Here is an 18,612-nt window from a genome sequence, read left to right as displayed (position 1 = left end):
GATGGATTCCATGCCATGGTGGATTCCGTGAGGTTTTACGGTGGATTCTGTGAGGTTTTACGGTGGATTCCATAAACTTTTATTATCGGGGATCATACACAAAGTGGATTCTTTGTGTGAGAAGTTGATGGGATGCCTATCCTTTTCGGGCGTTTAGTTAATTTAGTGTGTACATGGGTGATTCCATAGCGGGTGATTCCGCAAAATACATATTAAATTAATAAACGTTTATGAGTTTAGAGTGCGCACTCGTGATAAATTAAGGTTAGGATTGATTTCTAACCAATTGATTTATTTATGTAGCTAAATACTGCTAGGTATTCACTTTTGTCGATTTAATTGTATTATTTTACTAACAATTGTGAATGCTTCAGTTGATGTGTAGAGATAGCAGAAGTGGCGGTGGAAAGCATTGGAGGATAGCGTGTATTCTAGTTATCATCTATATTTTGATGGGGGCATACCTTAGGCATGGCACCTATATTTTGTCGCGCCTATTTATTAAGGCATTGGATATTTATTTATTATTTTTGTATGCGCATGGGCACACGATTATGATATTTGTATTTGGATATTGTATTGGGTATGCTTGACTCTTTGGGCGCCCGCCCATTAGCTTTATTTCTATTTGGCACTAAAGCAAACTCAAAAGCCAAAAGCGTGCTATTTTGTAATTTGGGCTATTATTTGAGCTTGAAGATGATTAATACATAAAATACATGCTTTGTGGAGTGCTCACACAAGGCATGGGGGGAGATTGCATCCAATTGGTCTCTTGTTTATGTCGTGCATGCTTTCTACATTGAGTTTTGTGCAAAAAGTAGAGTTGTTTTGTTCTTGGGGACCTTTTGACTCTCACTACGCGTGCTTACGGCATCCGATCTGTGCACCATTCTTTGACATAAACATCAGGGTTTCATGAAGAGGCAACCATAGCTTCCATCATTGAAGCTTATTCTCTTCACCTCTTGCTTGGACTTGTCCTAGGCTTGTGTAGGCCTATTGTAGGCATTCATTGGGCTATTGCTTATCCCCTATCCACCCTGATTTGGCCTCTCAAGTATAGCATCATGCTCACGTTTTATTTGCATATGTTTGTAAAAATGGCTAAAAAATCACTCTTTTTGTCATATCTCGGGCATTCGAAACCCGATTCAGGTAATGTAAGAGTCTAACTTGGGATTTTGACACGCTCAAGATACGATGGTGATGTCGAATTTGCCAAATTCTGATGATAGAATATTCTATAGTAGATTTCAGGTCTGAGACAACATGTATTTGTATGCTTATGGCTTATGTGGTGCTTCTACTGATGTCTATTGATACCGGATCACTTGTGGATGTTATGCCTCTTATGTGAGATGCATTTAGAGCTGATTTAGCTCAGACATTGATTTTTTTGAACATTCCCAAATCTGGCCAAAATAGGGCAGTACTTATCTCTTGAAGTCTATGCTTACCGGGATTGATCACTTGATACATATTGATGCCCGGATGATATCTACATGTATGGAGATGCTATGTTAATGGATCACCATCCTCTTAGTATTGATTTAAGGCCTAAAATACTCAGTCTAGAGTAGTGAATGTCTGCTATAAACAGTTGGGCTGAGGCTATTCTACTCATGTATGCTTATGCCTATGCTATTCGTGTTATGTCTTGGAGATGTACATTGATGTATTGACCATCAGGGATTGGAAAAGAGTTTGACATTGCTTTTTAATCATTGGTTGAGCTTGAGCTCTGCTTTCCATAGCATTTGGATATTTATCTTGGATGTATCTTGGCACTTATCGGTCTATGCTTCACCACTTTGGACATGCACTTATGCTCATGTCACCTACCTATGTCAATTACATTGTTTGAGCTTGGATGCTATTGGAGCTTTACTTGGGCTTAACATTCGATTGTCTGGAGCATATTTTGGAGATTTATTGGCTTTCCAGAGTTTATTTTGGGATATACTTGATGTCTATGGATGCTACATATGGATGTCACACCGCCTCCATGTCCGGGATCTCTCATTGATGCTTGATCTTCGACACTTGTCCCTAGTTCATGTACATGCTTTGTTCGAGCTTTGTTGCTTGATATTTACGGCCTTTGTGCTAGTGGGAGCATCTTTGGATGCTTGACAGACATTGAGCAGGCGGTCTATGCTATTTGAGCTTTTGAGACTATTTGGGATTTCTTATCCTTTGGGATGATGCATGGTTCACATGTCTTGGTTCCTTCTGATTCTTATGAGCTGACTCTTTGACTTGGGTCCCTTTCCTTGTGAGCTGGCATCTACTTGTGTCAAGTCTTGGTAGTGGCAGGCACACTTTGCTCCATTGACTGAGGGGTATGCCTACTCAATGGAAAATATTTCATGACATGTTTGGGTGTTGGATTCATGCTTATCTACTGTCATATGCTGATATTATATCTGCATGATGCTCGTTATGATCTTGGCAGTATATGATTGAGTTGGGATCCGCTTCTGGCACAATTAGCTCTCATTTACTGAAATCTATCATTTATTACATCAAGCTGAAATTTGCAAATTTTGAGCACTTCTCTGAGAGTAATGCTTAGTATTTGATGTTATCTTGGTCATTTTTGATGGACAGGTACTTCTCTTGGTAAAATCCACTCTTTTAGCCAGTTTGAGTGGTGGTTTTAGTGCATTTTCTGCTAATTACAACAACTTGCAATTTTGCCCTTTTGCATTGATTTGGGATAGTATGGCTGGTCATCTGAAAGACACAGCTCTCTTTAACATTGCCAAGTTGGATGGTACCAACTATGGATATTGGAAGTTCCAAATATAGCAGGTTTTGGTGCAAAAGCTACATATTAAACCCTTTCATTTCAAAGGTGTCAAACCTGAGGATATGGATGATGATGTTTGGATGGAAGTTGATGAGCTATGCAAGTCTACCATTATTTTGTCACTCTCAGAAGAGGTCCATCATAATGTTGTTGAAGATGAGAATCAGAGTGCATGGGATTTATGGGAGAAGATTCAAGAGCTCTATGAGCAGCAGAGTCCTGCGTCACAGATGTATTGGCTGAAGCAGTTAATGGACCTTCGCATGAAGGAGGGATCATCCCTATCATCTCATTTCAGTCAGTTTCATACTATCATGAAGAATCTATAGTCATAGGGTATTGAGTTCAACGATAACTTGCACCCATTATTTCTTCTTGGCACCCTTCCTGAATCATGGGATGTATTCCATACTGCCATATGCACGAACAAGCTTGATGGGCTGAAAATCAAAGATGTTGAGAGTGCTTTATTGATTGAGGAAATAAACAGGAGAAACAATGATACTTCCTACTCTTCACATGCATTGACCATTAGAGGTGGTAGACATGGTAGGTATGATAATGATCATAACAAGGGTAGCGACTCTCAAAAGTCTAGGTCCAAGTCATGTGGTCGCAATAAGTTCTGTGGAAGGAAGTCTGATCTTACTTGTCATTATTGTGGGAAAGCATGATATATTAGGCCGTAGTGCCATAAAATGCGCGATGATAAGCGCAAGGAAAATGGAAAAGAAAAAGTGCAAAAAAGTCTTCTAAGCGTAGTATATACCTGCAAAGCCGAGTGTGAAGATAGAAGAGGTTAATGTCATGTAGGCCACTGATTCAGATGATGATTACATACTTGCAGCTTCTTCACGCGACGCATAACAGACTTTTGAGATACATTCTATGTATGCGCAGTGCTGGCTCTTGGATTCAGGTGCATCCTTTCATGTGACACCTTGTTGAGATTGGTTTCATACCTATCGTACCATATCTGGTTCTGTGCGTCTTGGTGATGACATGTCTCTTGACATTGTGGGCATTGGAGATGTTCGGCTGCAGTTTTGTTCTAGCAGCTCTTTTGTTTTACATGATGTACACCATGTACGTGTGTTGACACGTAGCCTTATGTCAGTTGGACAGCTTGATGATGCAGGGAATTTTGTGTCTTTTGGAGACTCTTCATGGAAGATTAGTCGTGGCAAGGTTATACTTGCAAGAGGTGCCAAGTCTGGCAGCCTCTATCCCTTACTTGTATCAGGAGCTACATTGGATCATGTTTTTATGTGGGCTCTATTCCCCATGTATCCCTTTGGTATGCTTGTTTGGGGCATATGTCTCTTAAAGGAATGAAAATTCTTTGTGCTTTGCAGTATCTTCCGCCTTTTGACTCTTCACATTTTGATTCTTGTGATAATTGTTTGTATGGCAGGCATACTAGAAATACACATAAAAAGTCTGGTAAGAAATGCATGGGTGAGCCCTTGGCTCTTGTGCACTTAGATGTATGTGGGCCCATGCCATGTCAGTCACTTGGTGGGGCAAAGTACTTTGTTACTTTCATAGATGATTACTCACGTAAGGTTTGGGCTTATCCCATAAAGAGAAAATCCGATGTCTTTGACACATTTCAGAATTGGCTTGCATTGGCAGAAAACCAGTTTGGGAAAAGGCTAAAATGTCTAAGATTAGATAATGGGGGGGAGTATGTATCACGTTCTTTTGAGCACTTTTGTGATGAACGGGGTATTAAGCGTCAGTTGACCGCCCCTTACACCCCACCCCAGAATGGTATGGTTGAACACATGAATAGGACCATTTAGGAAAGGGTCTGTAGCATGCTTAGACAGGCTGGCTTACCCAGCACTTTTGGGCTGAGGCAGTTACTACTGTAGTGGATCTCATTAACAGGTCGCTTAGTAGTGGCATAAACTTTCAGGTTACAGAGGAGGTATAGGCAGGCAAACCCCCCTCTTATGATCATTTGCGTGTCTTTGGCTGTGAGGCATTCTGCCATGTGCCCAAGGAAAAATGCAATAAGCTAGATCCTAAGAGTGTCGAATCCATTTTGATTGGCTATGGAGATGCAGGAGAGATGGATAACTGTCTATAGGATTCGCAGGTGCGGAAAGTGATCCACAGCCATGATGTCATCTTTCATGAGGATAAAATGCATATGCAGCCTGAAAAAGTGGTTGAGGTACACAGACTTATCTTTCAAGAGGAGCCACCCGCTCCCGTTCAACCCGCTCCATGGCCAGCTTGTAATGTGTCCACTCATCCACTTGTGGGACACGTCTTAGCAGCCCATCGGGAAGAGAGTCTAGAAAGCGCCACCTGGCACTCGCAAGGAATGTCATAGGATTTGCGATCTAGGACTTTCCGAGTCTGCCCCGAGCGGAAGTGTCTGGTCGTTCCCACGTAGGACCGACCTAAAGTTAGGGTTTCTTTCCTATCATCAAAGTCTCTAGGAAGTAGCTAGCGTCGAGCTCCAGATGAACCACTTTGCATAGGAACAATAGAGTCGAAGTGGATTTATGCTGCACTTGGTTCATGGAGAATGGAAAATGAGAGGGATGTGAAGCTCAACCTCTTTGCCCATAAGGCATAATCCCATTCTACTCCCCTAAAACAGCATAAATCGGGATTCTAACTCTACTAACACTAGGTCTTCACAGTTTTGTTATCACGTCTTTTGAGAAAAGTTTCCAGCTAACCATTAGGAGAAATATGGACTCTCTTTTTTGCCCCTTAAGGGGTTTCTCTCACCTCTCTCTCTCTAAAAAGAGATTCCAAAATAATATTACAAAAAGAGATCTTCTACAATCAAGCAAATCTCGTTTTTGTGTTTTCAATAGATTTCACCTATTATTTTATTCCCAAACTGCAAGATAAGGTCACTTTTTCTCAAAATCCTCATAACTAAAAAAATACAATTCTATTTTTTCTAAAAACGCAGCCAATCATTCTTTAATGCCCTCATGACTCTTTAATGCCCTCTTTAGTGCCCTCATGACTTTTCAATCATTCTCATTCTCGCTTCTTAAAAGGGCGGAAGTTAAAAAACGATATAAAATGACGTACACATCATATTTTAAGATTATTTTTTACCCAGAGACACCTTTTTGACTCGAGAGTTTCCTTGTAAATTTTCATCTTTTTTGGACAAGTATATACCTATTTCTAGGCATTTTTTCATTCCCTCAGAAAGCTCTAGTTTTGTCCCAAATTTTGTGCATTCTTCTCTTTCCCTCCAGAATATGGTTTCTTGCATACGAGTTCTTCTGAAGCAGCATTGAGGAGTAGTTTTGATAGCATTTGTTGAAATCAAAGAATCTCTATCTACAACATACTCTACCCTGCTACAAGCCATCTTCCTCTTCAGAAATATGCAGTAAGAAATCTCCGTCTTCAATAGTCTATACTACAAGCAATCCAATGATAATGGAGGTATCTTTATTTTTTTAATCTTTGTGATGTTATTATTCTTCACAATTGTTGTTCAGTCCTTAAGCATCAATTCATAGAGAGAGAGAGAGGGGGAGAGAGAGAGAGAGAGAGGAGAGGAGAAGGGGGGGACAGAGAGGACTGTGTGAGATGAACAAAGAAAATAAGTGATAGAGTGACAGATAGTAAATTAGGGCAGAAGATAAGATGATGTTATTGTTTTCCACTAGCCAAGATTCAATATGAATGTGTTTAGGGTTTCCTTGATGAATTTTTGTTGTGAGAGAGAGAGAGAGAGAGAGAGAGAGAGAGAGAGAGAGAGAGAGAGAGAGAGAGAGAGAGAGAGAGAGAGAATATTTTGGATAGAACAGAAGATAAGATTTGATACTAATTAGAGGTAGATTAAAAGCCAAGATTACAAGCTGATTAGGGGTTGATTAGGGTCTATCAAGACTGAAAGCAAGAGAGAGACAAGAACCAACTAGGTTTTAAAAAAAACACAGATATAGTGAATCAAAGGGGTGTAGTTCTGCGATTTGAATGTTAATCCAAGTTAACATTTGCATACTTTTTATTTTTGTAGAATGCAGGTGCAGGATGTACCAAGAGAAAGAGAGATATTCACTTTCAATTGGAGGATGAATATGCACCAATGTTCAAAAGAACTGTGGAAAGAGATGATGCAATAAGATGCAGGATGCAACAAGAAAGAAATGCAGGGAAAAAAAATGTGGACCTTTGGGTTGATGGGTGCATTTATCCACCCGATCCACTCACTCGAAGGCCACCACAATTTGAAGGGCTTACATCATTTGTAAAGTTTGCTTGTGAAGGCAATGAAGGATTGTATGGATACACATGCAGACTTGTGACACAAGGATTAGCAGGGGCTAATCAAACCTTGACAAATATGCAGCCAAGATTACAAGGGAATATGCAGTCTTTGATGGAAAAGGATAGATTATTAGCTGAGAAGGATAGAGAGAACCAGAATCTACAACAAGCAATGTCTGTCATTGAAGATGCTATGCATGCTACACACGTGCAGAATATGGAGTTACAGTCTAAAGTCAATGATTTGGAGAAGGAGAATCGAAACATAGAGAGGAAGCTCACAAAAACTTTGGAGATTGGGCCCACTTTAAAAACCAAAGAGGCACGTCGGCGCATTCGATCCGTTAAACCAATTGGCCAATTAGCCAAAGGAAGTGGACAATATCATAGACGGATATATGCTCAATCTACTACAATGAGAAATATGTTTCCTCATGCAGAGAATGATACTATTGCCAAAGTCCTTAGCAAGAATATGGTAAAAAATGCATTGGAAAATCGTAAATTCAGGGACATTGTGGATGGTGTTGCTAAGTGAACGTCTTAGGGATGTGAGCAACTTGTTTACTGCTACAGATGCTCAGGGATTATGTGACAAGGTGGGAATGAGTTCTGAGTCATATAGTATGCTCTATCAACAATTGGATACAAGTTTTAAGCAAGTCTTCAATACTAAGCGAGTAATGCCTCTGCCAAAACCATTTCACGTGAAGAAGGCTCAAAAACAACTAAATGAGAAAGTTTTAGAACTAATTGGTGAGCCTACGCATCTGGAACACACACACATTGAAGTATGGTTCCAAAGAAGTTGCCTTTGTATTGAATGCATCCAACAACTTTGTATTGGATATATGTAGGGTTCAGATTGCTATGGTCAAGTTCTACAATATGTCTATGGAAGAATGTAGAGGCAAGCTTAAGTTTGTCCTCAAACTTGATGAGAGTGAGATTATCAAGGGGCAAAAACTTGAGCGTGTGAGTATAACACTTATGAATCGAGCATTGGATCCCAACATCGATGAAAAACATCCTTTATACTTCAGTGTACAATCGGAGAATGAAATATGGTGGCTTGCAGCATTTGAAGTACCAAAGGAGGACCATGAAGTACTTAAAGCTTTTTTTAACCTCACTAATATACCCAGTGTTATTCAACAACAAAATAATGGAGCAATTTTACACGTTGAGGGGTTTGGGGACTATCAAGTTGAATGGCATCTTGCAGGTGATTTAAAAACATTGAAGTGTATGTTTGGTTTATCAAATGTAGAAAATGCAAAATTTCCGTGCATATACTGCATGCAAACTAGGAAGAAAGGGAAAGATGGAAAGAAAGAATGGCTTGCCAAGGCAGGACAACAGGGTGCTCCGACACGTGATCAGAAAGTCATGAGAAATGGAATGCTAATTCCAGTGAATGCTAATTCCAGTGGATCCAAACTGGCGCCCTATTTTAGAAATACCACTAACAAGGGTTCACTTTTGCACATTGCATTGTTTGGTTAGAATAATTGAGAAGCTAGTATATGAATATATATGCTTTGCATACAAGATGCAGCCCGTGTCAGAATCTGATGCTACATGCAAGAAGGTAGAACAAGTCCTCTCTGAAGTTGGATTGCACGGAGGCCAAGTAGAAATAAAAAAGGATGAGAAAAAAATCGGGGAAGAGTGGAAATGTTCCTTATAAACCATGCTTTGGCAGACCCAAGGCTAGGAAGTTTTTATCTCCACCTCGAGATGAAGAAGGCAATATACTAGTAAAACAACCAGAGAAGTACGAAGCATGGAAAAAGTTGCACCTTGTTGTTTCAGATTGGAGCAATGGGGGACGAACGAGGATTGCGAAGGCAGAAGTGTGGATACACCTAGATAGATTAGCAGCTCTCTTACAGAAGTTGGGGTTTATGGATGGTGATGCCAATGCATTTAAAGAGATAGCTGCTAAATTTCATAAGTCCATGGTGGAGGCATGAACTACAAATAGCATAACACACTACATGGTCAGTATTATCACCATTGCAAAAAAAAAAACATCATTTCGAATTACTTTGTGTTTCTAATCTCTTTTCTTGTGTAGCATATACTTGAAGCACATGGTCCATACTTTGCAGATCAAGGAAGTTTGGCAATATGGTCAACTCAAGGCATGGAAAGATCTCACTGGCAAGCTCACTGTGCTTTTCAAAAGGCAACTGATCATGGAGGTGGCATCAATGATTCCAATTCTATGAGGCAATTATTCCAATGGTGGTATAGGAGACTAGAGATAGGATACGAGGAAAAAGAAAAGAAGTCCAAAACATCTCAAGCAGAATCTATAAGTAGGGCAATATATGAAGTAAGAAAAGCAAGATATGAAAACAACACAGCTAGACAACGGCACGCAGAATGGTTGGCAACCTAAGAGAGAGATGGCAAAAAATAGAGACCTAGATAAAGATAATAATTTTGATGCATTTAGAGTCCACAAGAGAGCACAAGTCCCAAGGATATGACACATCAATACTCATATCTCTAACATGAGATGTCTTATAAATTTTCTTTAAAATTTCAAAGGTTTGTCACTATGTTTTTCAAAGTCGATTTCGAACTTTGTTTTTAATTATGAAAAGTCGATTTTGAAATCCTAAGACAAAGATATGAAAATTCCAAACATTGGAACATTCTCACTGGCCTAGAGAGAGAGGGGGGGCATGAGGGGGGTGTCAGGAGATAGAGAGAGGTAGGGATGGGGTGGAGAAATGAAATGAAATTATAAATTTAAAATTCATTTACACCACAGTAAGTTTGAAAGTTTCGTATTTAAGTCGTCTCTCCTTTCATTTTTTCCCATTGCTCTCCACTCTACCCTCCACCTTTCTATCCTTCATCATCACAGCCATGGCACGTTCCAAGCTTCCTATAAAAAAGGCACCTACGAGAGCAAGAGCTCAACACTCTTCCGAATCTAGTGAGCGTACTGTGAGTGACAAAGATCCCCTAGTGTCCGATAACGGTGGCCCTACTGCAGCCAATAATGGTGGCGCTACTGTGGCCAACAATGGTGGCCGTGGTGTGGTCGATAATGATGGTTCGCCATTGTCCATAAATGGTGGTCCACATGCTCCAGTTGCTCCACCTCCCACTACTACTCCAGCTCGTAATACACTCCCTCCAACACATAAAGCGAAGATGGAGACCAGGCACAGCTGCGCTACGCGAGATAAGGAAATTCCAGAAGAGTGCCGACTTGATTATTCCTAAGGCACCATTCTCCAGGTTGGTGCGAGAAATACTGCAAGATCTACAGTCAGGGCATCATCACAAGTTCTTTTTGAGGAACCAGGCAAGGAATGTGGGGCAATGGTCAAGCCAAGCCTTGCTTGCTCTCCAAGAAGCATCTGAAAGCTACTTGATTGATCTAATGAGTGATGGTCAACTTTTAGCCATTCATGCCCGACGTATCACTATAAAGCCCATAGATCTGGTTCTTGTTCGCAGGATCTGCAATAACAAGGATGCATTTAATCTTAATGTCAACAATATGCTTTGAGAAGCTACCTTGTAATTGGATCTATGTTTTTAGCTCAGGTTTGGTTGTAGATTGTAAGGAGCTTAGTTTTGGGTTATCTTTCTAGTAGACCTTCAAGTATTTGATAGTAGTGGCCTACAAAATGGAGCTAAATTTTCCCTAGCTCTAGTTGTACTTGGTGCGATGCACTATCTACCGTGTATTTCATAGTTTCGCAATGCTAAATCCAATATGTGATATTCTATTTTGACCATGTTTCGCATTGTGTGAATTTTCAAGTTTCCAATTTTGTAAGTAGTTTTGTTGAGGATAAATTCAATGTGCAACCACGTACATGTCGGTGATCGGTTGTACATGGGCCGATGCACTATATCCTTACTATATTTAGTGGTTTGGCAACAATATATCCGATATGCGATATTCCATTTTACCCATGATTTATTTTTTGTCAATTTTTAAGTTTCCAATGTTTCGCATTGCGAGGTTGACAATACATTTAATCTGCAGTTGCGCACACTCATTATCAGTGCATTAGTTTTTTTACAAGGATACCACTATCTCAAGGATATGTGGAGAAGCACATTGTTTACATGTCATGGATTGCTCACTACGAGTCCTGACTTTTCTATTATCTAACTTGAAATAGAAGTTGTAGAGGGGCTCACTGGACATTAATTGGATTTCTTGTCTCAGAAAATAAATGGGCCAATGACTCTCTGCGCTGACTACGAAAGGATTATGACCACTCCACAAGATTACCTCATCTACGAGTGGTGTATGTGTGTCATCTCGGATATCTTGATCCAAGCTAATCCACTCCCCTCGCAAAAGTTGCCATCTTCTATATCGAAAGCGAACGCATAGAGTTTGTCTAGCAATGAAATACCTGTAATAAAAACAAAAATAATGGTAAGTGATCAATGCGACTAACATAACAATTCATCTAAGCGAGACCTATGTCAATTAAATCAAGGTATGCAAAGTAGTAAAAAAGTTTTACGTGAATGTAATATCAGATTGGTTGACCCTGCACTCAATCGTCTCATCAAAATGTGTTCTTTTGACTTGCCAAGACTCACCCAATAGCTGACTCATCCATTCCTCGGATGGACACTTGCATTGATAAGTAATCTTTGTTTTCTTCAAAACATCACATGAACCAAACAAATGTGCAAACAATGAGAATGGAATAAACCAACTAAGATGCACATCTTTGGAGCCTGTGGTGGGTTTCATTGCACTATTGATGTCAGATTTTATCTTCGACTTGCAAGCTCCTGACAACTCCAAGCTATCAATGAACCATTCACCACTAGACAGTGGCGGCAATGGGACATGCTGCAATCTCTGGCTTTCTACCACATACAATGAATTATAAAAAAATATATTTCGAGTGGCAAGTTGACTTGTAGAGGTATTATCATAGATCAAAGAACCTATCTCTTCATGCCAAACATGTATCTTGCCGCTTAAACATTCCACATTCTGCCATTCATGCAAAGTCGATGGATATAGAGCTGTCAATCAAAGAAGACTGAATTAGAATACTGCAAAGACTTTTAAAAACAACTCTGATACAAAAGAATAATCAATGATAAAATTTAACAACTTACTGTTTTGTTTATAATTTGCAATGTTGTTCTCGTCGTGTACAGAGATTTGTTTATGCATATAAACATGTTGAATCAACGCTTCTGTTACTGCACTTGTGCCATTAAACACTTTTCTGAACTCTAGAATTCTACCTTTCCAATGTTTGCTAGGGTTTGCAACATCCTTGCGCTTGACCTTGAAACTCCCTCGAGTACTTGGGTGCATCAAAATCCAATCCAACTTATAATACTTATCACAAATCCAATTACCGCCATTATCTTTCCTGTTGAAGACCTCCACTGCAAGTATGCTACTGATATTTTTCCTCCGTGAAGACATCTGTAACAACCAAATACAAAAGTTACCTATCAACATGTGTATAATTTGCAAATGTTCTCTCCAAATGAAATTAAATTTAAATGGATCAATTTAAAAAAGAAACATTGTACCTGTAATTTCTTTCACAAAGATCTCTAGATATGTTGAACAAGAAGTTGACTTATAGCAAGACCATTGTTCCTTCACTGACAGATTCCTGCAATACAAAAACAAAAGAAATCTTGGGTCAACGCATACATATAACTTATATAGGCTTTGTCCAAATGCGTTGAAATTTAACCATGGAACAATAGTAAAAAATGGCAATATACCTGTGTCTTTCTCTGCAAAAAATCCCAAAGATGTTGTAGAAGTTGAGTTCTTAATAAATCATTGTTCTTCACCCTTGGAGATTCTTGGAGTAAAAAAACAAAGGAAAGCTCAGTATGCATGTAACTTGTATACATTTTGTCTAAACGAGATAAAATTTAACAGTGGAGCAACAAAAAAACAAGACAATATACCTGTAACTTTGTTTACAGAGAAACCCTAAGATGTTGAAGAAGAAGTTGAGTGTTCAAAATCCCAAAGATGTTGTAGAAGTTGAGTTCTTAATAAATCATTGTTCTTCACCCTCGGAGATTCTTGGAGTAAAACAACAAAGGAAAGCTCACTATGCATGTAACTTGTATACATTTTGTCTAAACGGGATAAAATTTAACAGTGGAGTAACAAAAAAACAAGACAATATACCTGTAACTTTGTTTACAGAGAAACCCTAAGATGTTGAAGAAGAAGTTGAGTGTTCAAAATATCACTATTCTTGACTGTAAGAGACTCCTAGAGCATCAAAACAAAAGAAATTACATGTTAGAGAATGCAAATAACTTGCACAGGTTTTCTCCAAACGAGATAAAACTTTACCATAGAACATCTATGGAAGAGAAAAATATACCTGTAGAGTTTTGTGAAGAGAATCTTAGGGCTTTGGTAAAACAAGCTCTGCTCTCATAAAACACATGAAACTCTCTCTGTGCTTGTGCAAAGCAAATGAAATTTTACACGGTTACAGACAGGGCAAGCAACAATGAGGCTGTAAAATTTCGTCAAGAAAGAAGAAGCGGGGAAAGAGGTATGACAAATTTGAGTTCCGCCTAAGAAAGAGGGGGAAACTGAAAAGGGGAGAAAAGAAAAGTCAAACATAAAAAATAAGAAAATGAAAATTCGAGGCACAAACTTCCAAGAAGTGACAGCTTTGTACTCCCCACATTTTCCCTTATTTTATTGCTGAGGGAAGATTTGGTCCAAGATATGGCTAGAAGATTCATGTTACATGAATCTGGAATCCTAGCTCTCTCATTGGTTAGGCCTATATTTGTTTATTCACTCCTTAAGGGGCAAAAAAGAGAGTCCATATTTCTCCTAATGTGGGACCACCCTTCCGTAGAATGGACCCAAGTCACGTCCACTGCACTTTCCTCGGTTTGCTTAGTTATCTAATTGCCTACCACATTATGTTTGACATGCAAAGGCAGCTTCCTTAATTAATCAATTTAAACACAGGTTCCTTCACGTAACTTAGGCACTGACACAAAAACAATGTCAAGCAAGTTTATTTTTCAAATATCTGATCTTTAATTATCATAATCCCAGAATACATCAAGTATCATGCCCGAAGGCTATCCCAGCAATCAACAGGATTGCTGCTCCAAGTTTCGCCCGCAAACTAGTACACGCGGATCGAGATCCCATCTCGAGTCATGTCAGCCTCTTGTGTGGGATCCGGAGGCAAGGAATTTACAGCTAGAGCCTCCCTTGGCACCCAAGCATCCTCCTGCTCCAAGTAGTACCCATGGAGAGACCTCTTGCGGCAGGTTCGGTCCATATACCTGGTGTAGCTAACAACCCCCTTGGATAGGGCTAGGCAGACAGTCGGATGTAACTGATCATGCCTCTCCCTCCAGGCTTTTAACCTGAAGCATTAAGTATTTTCCCTTGAATTAGTTCCTTGAGCAAAGAAGTTCAAACAATGTATCTAAGTGTATAATCACGATCATTTCAATGGTCATTCATATGACCAACTTCTAAGGTGTGATTCCTTCTTCCTGAATGCTCCCAGCATTTGGTCCTGGGTCATTCACGACTTGGCGAGATTCTAGGGGCTTAGCAAGCTAGGTTGCTTGTTTTCCCTTTTTCTTTGGGTTAGGGTTTGTACCCTACTAACCCTAATTATCCTTACCTTAGGTCTCCTTGTAAAATAGATCATGGGCAACCCTGTCGTCCTCAGTTGGTCAACTTGTTGGTTATCTCCTAGATCCCTTGTAGTACCTATGTACCTTTATCTTTGATCTTAATTGATCGAGATTTTCTATCCCCTTGACCATGGTTGGTCAAGATGGTTCTGTTTAGAATAGTTTCTACTCCGACTTAAGTATAATATTCTTAAGCCCTCTTAATAATACTCACATGCGCTAAGCTTTTACCTATCCCTCTTGAAGTTACCAAGGACTTTGACATGGGACTCATGGATCTCAGTCCCATTTGGTAGATTACAAACAACATTGAATTTTCCCAACAACTTTAATGCATGCAACGTAATGCCATGCCTTTATTTCAATGCTTATAATTTTGATATAATCCATACGATATTTTATGCCACACATGCAAAGGTACTTTCTATGCATGCAATCTTAACATTATCCTCCATGTAATTATTTACACGATCTATAACCTTCTTGAATGATCTGATCTTTATAACTTTATGTGATCATTGTATGAGTCTAGCTGCACTTTAATCTTTTCTGCATCTTATTACATGTACCTTGGAATCCATCTTACGATATGGGGATGCAATTTTATTTCTTTCAATGTCCTTTGAAATGCATTTTAAGAAAGAATTTATGCAAGGAGCAATGCACTTTATGCGGGAATTCATGCAAGACGTTTTTGGTAATTTATGATGCAATTATCTAATTCAATCTTGCCTATTACGATGTCATCTTACAATGGAAATTATCTTGTTCATTACATACATCACAACTAAGTTCATACCTAGGAAATTATCAAACGCGCAATTAATGTAATGTATGTGAATATGATTTTTCACCGTGATATTTATAACCTATGATTTAATTATAGAGCAACCTGGGTTTGGAGTGATGCCTTGATTCTGGCGGTATTGATGCCTAATGAACTGTTCGTGGTTGCGGTGCCACCTTGTTTCAAATCTCCATCCGCACTTGCAGGGTTTCTGTCCATCTTTGTGGAATTACGCTTCAGGGCCATACTCAAAGACGTGTGTATGAGTGATAGAGTTCTCGCACTCTCCAATGCAAAATTCTCGCCGCCTTTCCTTGAGTGGAGGAAGAGATAATGAAGGGGAGGGGTGTATTTTCAGCAACATAGAGGGGTGTGTGACCTCTCTTTAAGGAGGGGGAAGAAGAAGCTTCCAGAAGCTTCTCTCTCTCTCTCTCTCTCTCTCTCTCTCTCTCTCTCTCTCTCTCTCTCTCTCTCTCTCTCTCTGTGTGTGTGTGTGTGTGTGTGTGTGTGTGTGTGTGCGATGATCATGGGGGGGGAGGGGGGCATTTCATTTCAGCCCACAAGGGGGGGGACTACACTGTTCCATGAGGGAGGGGGGCGTGATGTAGGCGACCAAGGAGGGGGCTGCCATCCAGGAGGAAGGGGAGGGCTCCCCTTTTAAAGAGGGGGAGGAAGGTGGTATGGGTGGGGAGACGGCCGTTAACGGCCACCACCCATTCCACCTGGGGGGCTGCATGCCCCCTTCTCATTACTCACTCTCTCTTTCTCTCTCCCCGACATGCTTTCGGCGAGGAGAGAGAGGGAGAGTAAAAAAATTTGTCCTAAATTTAAAAAATTTTAAAGGGGGGTTCTTATGGGGAAGGTACGGGGGGGGCACAGGGGGGGGAATATTACATCCTCTCCCCCTCATCTTGAGAAGTCCTAGGGGTATTGTTTGTTGAGAGTATTTTCGTCCATCCAAATGGCATCCTCTTCTGGATAATCTTTCCACTGGATGAGGTATTCTCTCAAGGTTTTTGATCTCAAATGCCTCTCCCTAACATCTAGGATTCTATCAGGCCGTAGCTCAAGGACTCCTTGGCTAGGCATTACAATTTGCTGATCATCAAGTACATGATTTGGATTAGGTAGATACTTTTTCAATAGACTAACATGGAATACATTATGAGTCTTTAGAGTTATGGGCAGATGTAGTCTGTAAGCATTAGGCCCTAGGCACTTGGTGATCTTATAAGGTCCACAATACCTTGGACTTAGCTTCTTGTACTCTCCCAAGGACAGTGAAATCTTTTTAGGACATACACAAATGACGACCATATCACCTTCAATGAAGGATCTGTCTTGCCGTTTCAAGTCACTGTAAGCCTTCTATCTATCCTTGACAGCTTGAATGTCTTGTCTTATTGATTTGATTTGATCATCCATGTCTTCCAGCATCTTTCTTGAAGCTTCTATCCTCAAAGTTGGATCTGAGAAGTTCAAAGGGATACGACAATCATGTCCATACAATGCTTGAAAAGGGGTCATCTGAATACTTTGTTGGTAAGAAGCATTGTAGGCAAACTCAACCAGTGTGGTAAGTATTGAATCCACTTTTTGGGTTCGCGACAGTAGCATGCCCTAAGCATATCTTCAATGACTTGATTGACTCGTTCTGTTTGACCATCAGTTTGGGGATGGTAAGCTGTACTGAAATAGCGTTGAGTCCCAATAGCCTCAAAGATAGCCCTCCAAAAGTGTGATGTGAAGAGAGAGTCACGATCACTAATGATTCTTCTGGGTAACCCATGAAGTTTGAATATTTCCTTGATGAATAATCTTGCAATGTTTGAAGCTTTATAGTTCGTCTTGACAGGGATGAGATGTGCGACCTTGGTGAGCATATGCACTACAAGCATAATAGAGTTATATCCTCCTTGAACTTGGGGTAAGCCAACAATGAAGTCCATACTAATGAATTCCCATTTCATTTGGGGAATGTCAAGTGGTTTCAATTTCCCAAGAATTTTAACATGTTCTACCTTAATGCGTTGACAAGACAAACATTATGTGACATATTTGAGTATGTCTCCCTTCAGCCTTTCCCAAAAATAGCTCTTCCTGACCGTGTTAAGGGTCTTGGCCACTACAAGATATAGGCCTTATACCGACGTTAAAAGCGATGAAAATGCAAATAACAAAATTTTCCCCCGTCGTCGCAAAAAGCGTTGTTATTGGCGACACCATAGAACAGTCGGTATCACCGTTGCTATCAGCGTCGGTATTGGTGTCGGTATTAGCGTCACAAATTGGTACATACCGACGCCAATACCGATGCTGATAGCGATGGTTTGCGACATAAATAACGACGCAAGCAGTAAAATTTGCGACGCTAATAGCGACAGTAATAGGGAAAAAAAAAATTTGTGGCAGGGCAGATATAGCACTGTGTGCTTTATTAGAGCCATACAAAATAGTTTCTGCACTGTGTACAATGCGCTTGCAAACAAAAACAATGTATACTGAAATCATAACACTGATACATGAAATAAATACATGATCGCATAATAAGTGATTGGTACAATCATGACAAGATATCACTAATACATAGAAAATGTCTACATAGATCAGGCGACTAAAAAATAAAGGTGTGTGAGCTCCAGGGATCCAAGGGCGAGCTACATATCCTTGCCCTCCCAAAGCTCGTCCTGCTGCAAAGGAGCATTGAACGGACTCTGTAGAAAAAGAAACAACACATCAGTCCACCATACAATAATGCATTCTAATTAAACATGGTAACTACGAACAAGAAAGATGAGTGACTTACAGGGCCGCCACGTCTATACAATCGATCGATCAATGAAGTGAGACTGTGCCTCTCTACATATCGAGTCTCAAGGCCAGTTGGATCGCGATTTGTAATGGAGTATTGCAAAGAAAACAAAATGCTAAGTGTTAGAAACATGATTGTCAGTACAAAGGATATTGCAAAAAAATAAACAAGCAAAACAAAAGAAAAACTTACAAAGTCCTCCAAATATGTCCTGTAGCTGCCACTCCCAAGCTGATGGACCACACAGGCCTCGAGTCG

Source organism: Lygodium microphyllum, chromosome 12 (genome assembly GCF_053477565.2).
Source record: "Lygodium microphyllum isolate KBCC chromosome 12, Lygodium_microphyllum_v1.1.10, whole genome shotgun sequence".
Classification (NCBI taxonomy): domain Eukaryota; kingdom Viridiplantae; phylum Streptophyta; class Polypodiopsida; order Schizaeales; family Lygodiaceae; genus Lygodium; species Lygodium microphyllum.
The sequence above is the reverse complement of the archived record's forward strand: the minus strand, read 5'-3'. Positions refer to the sequence as shown.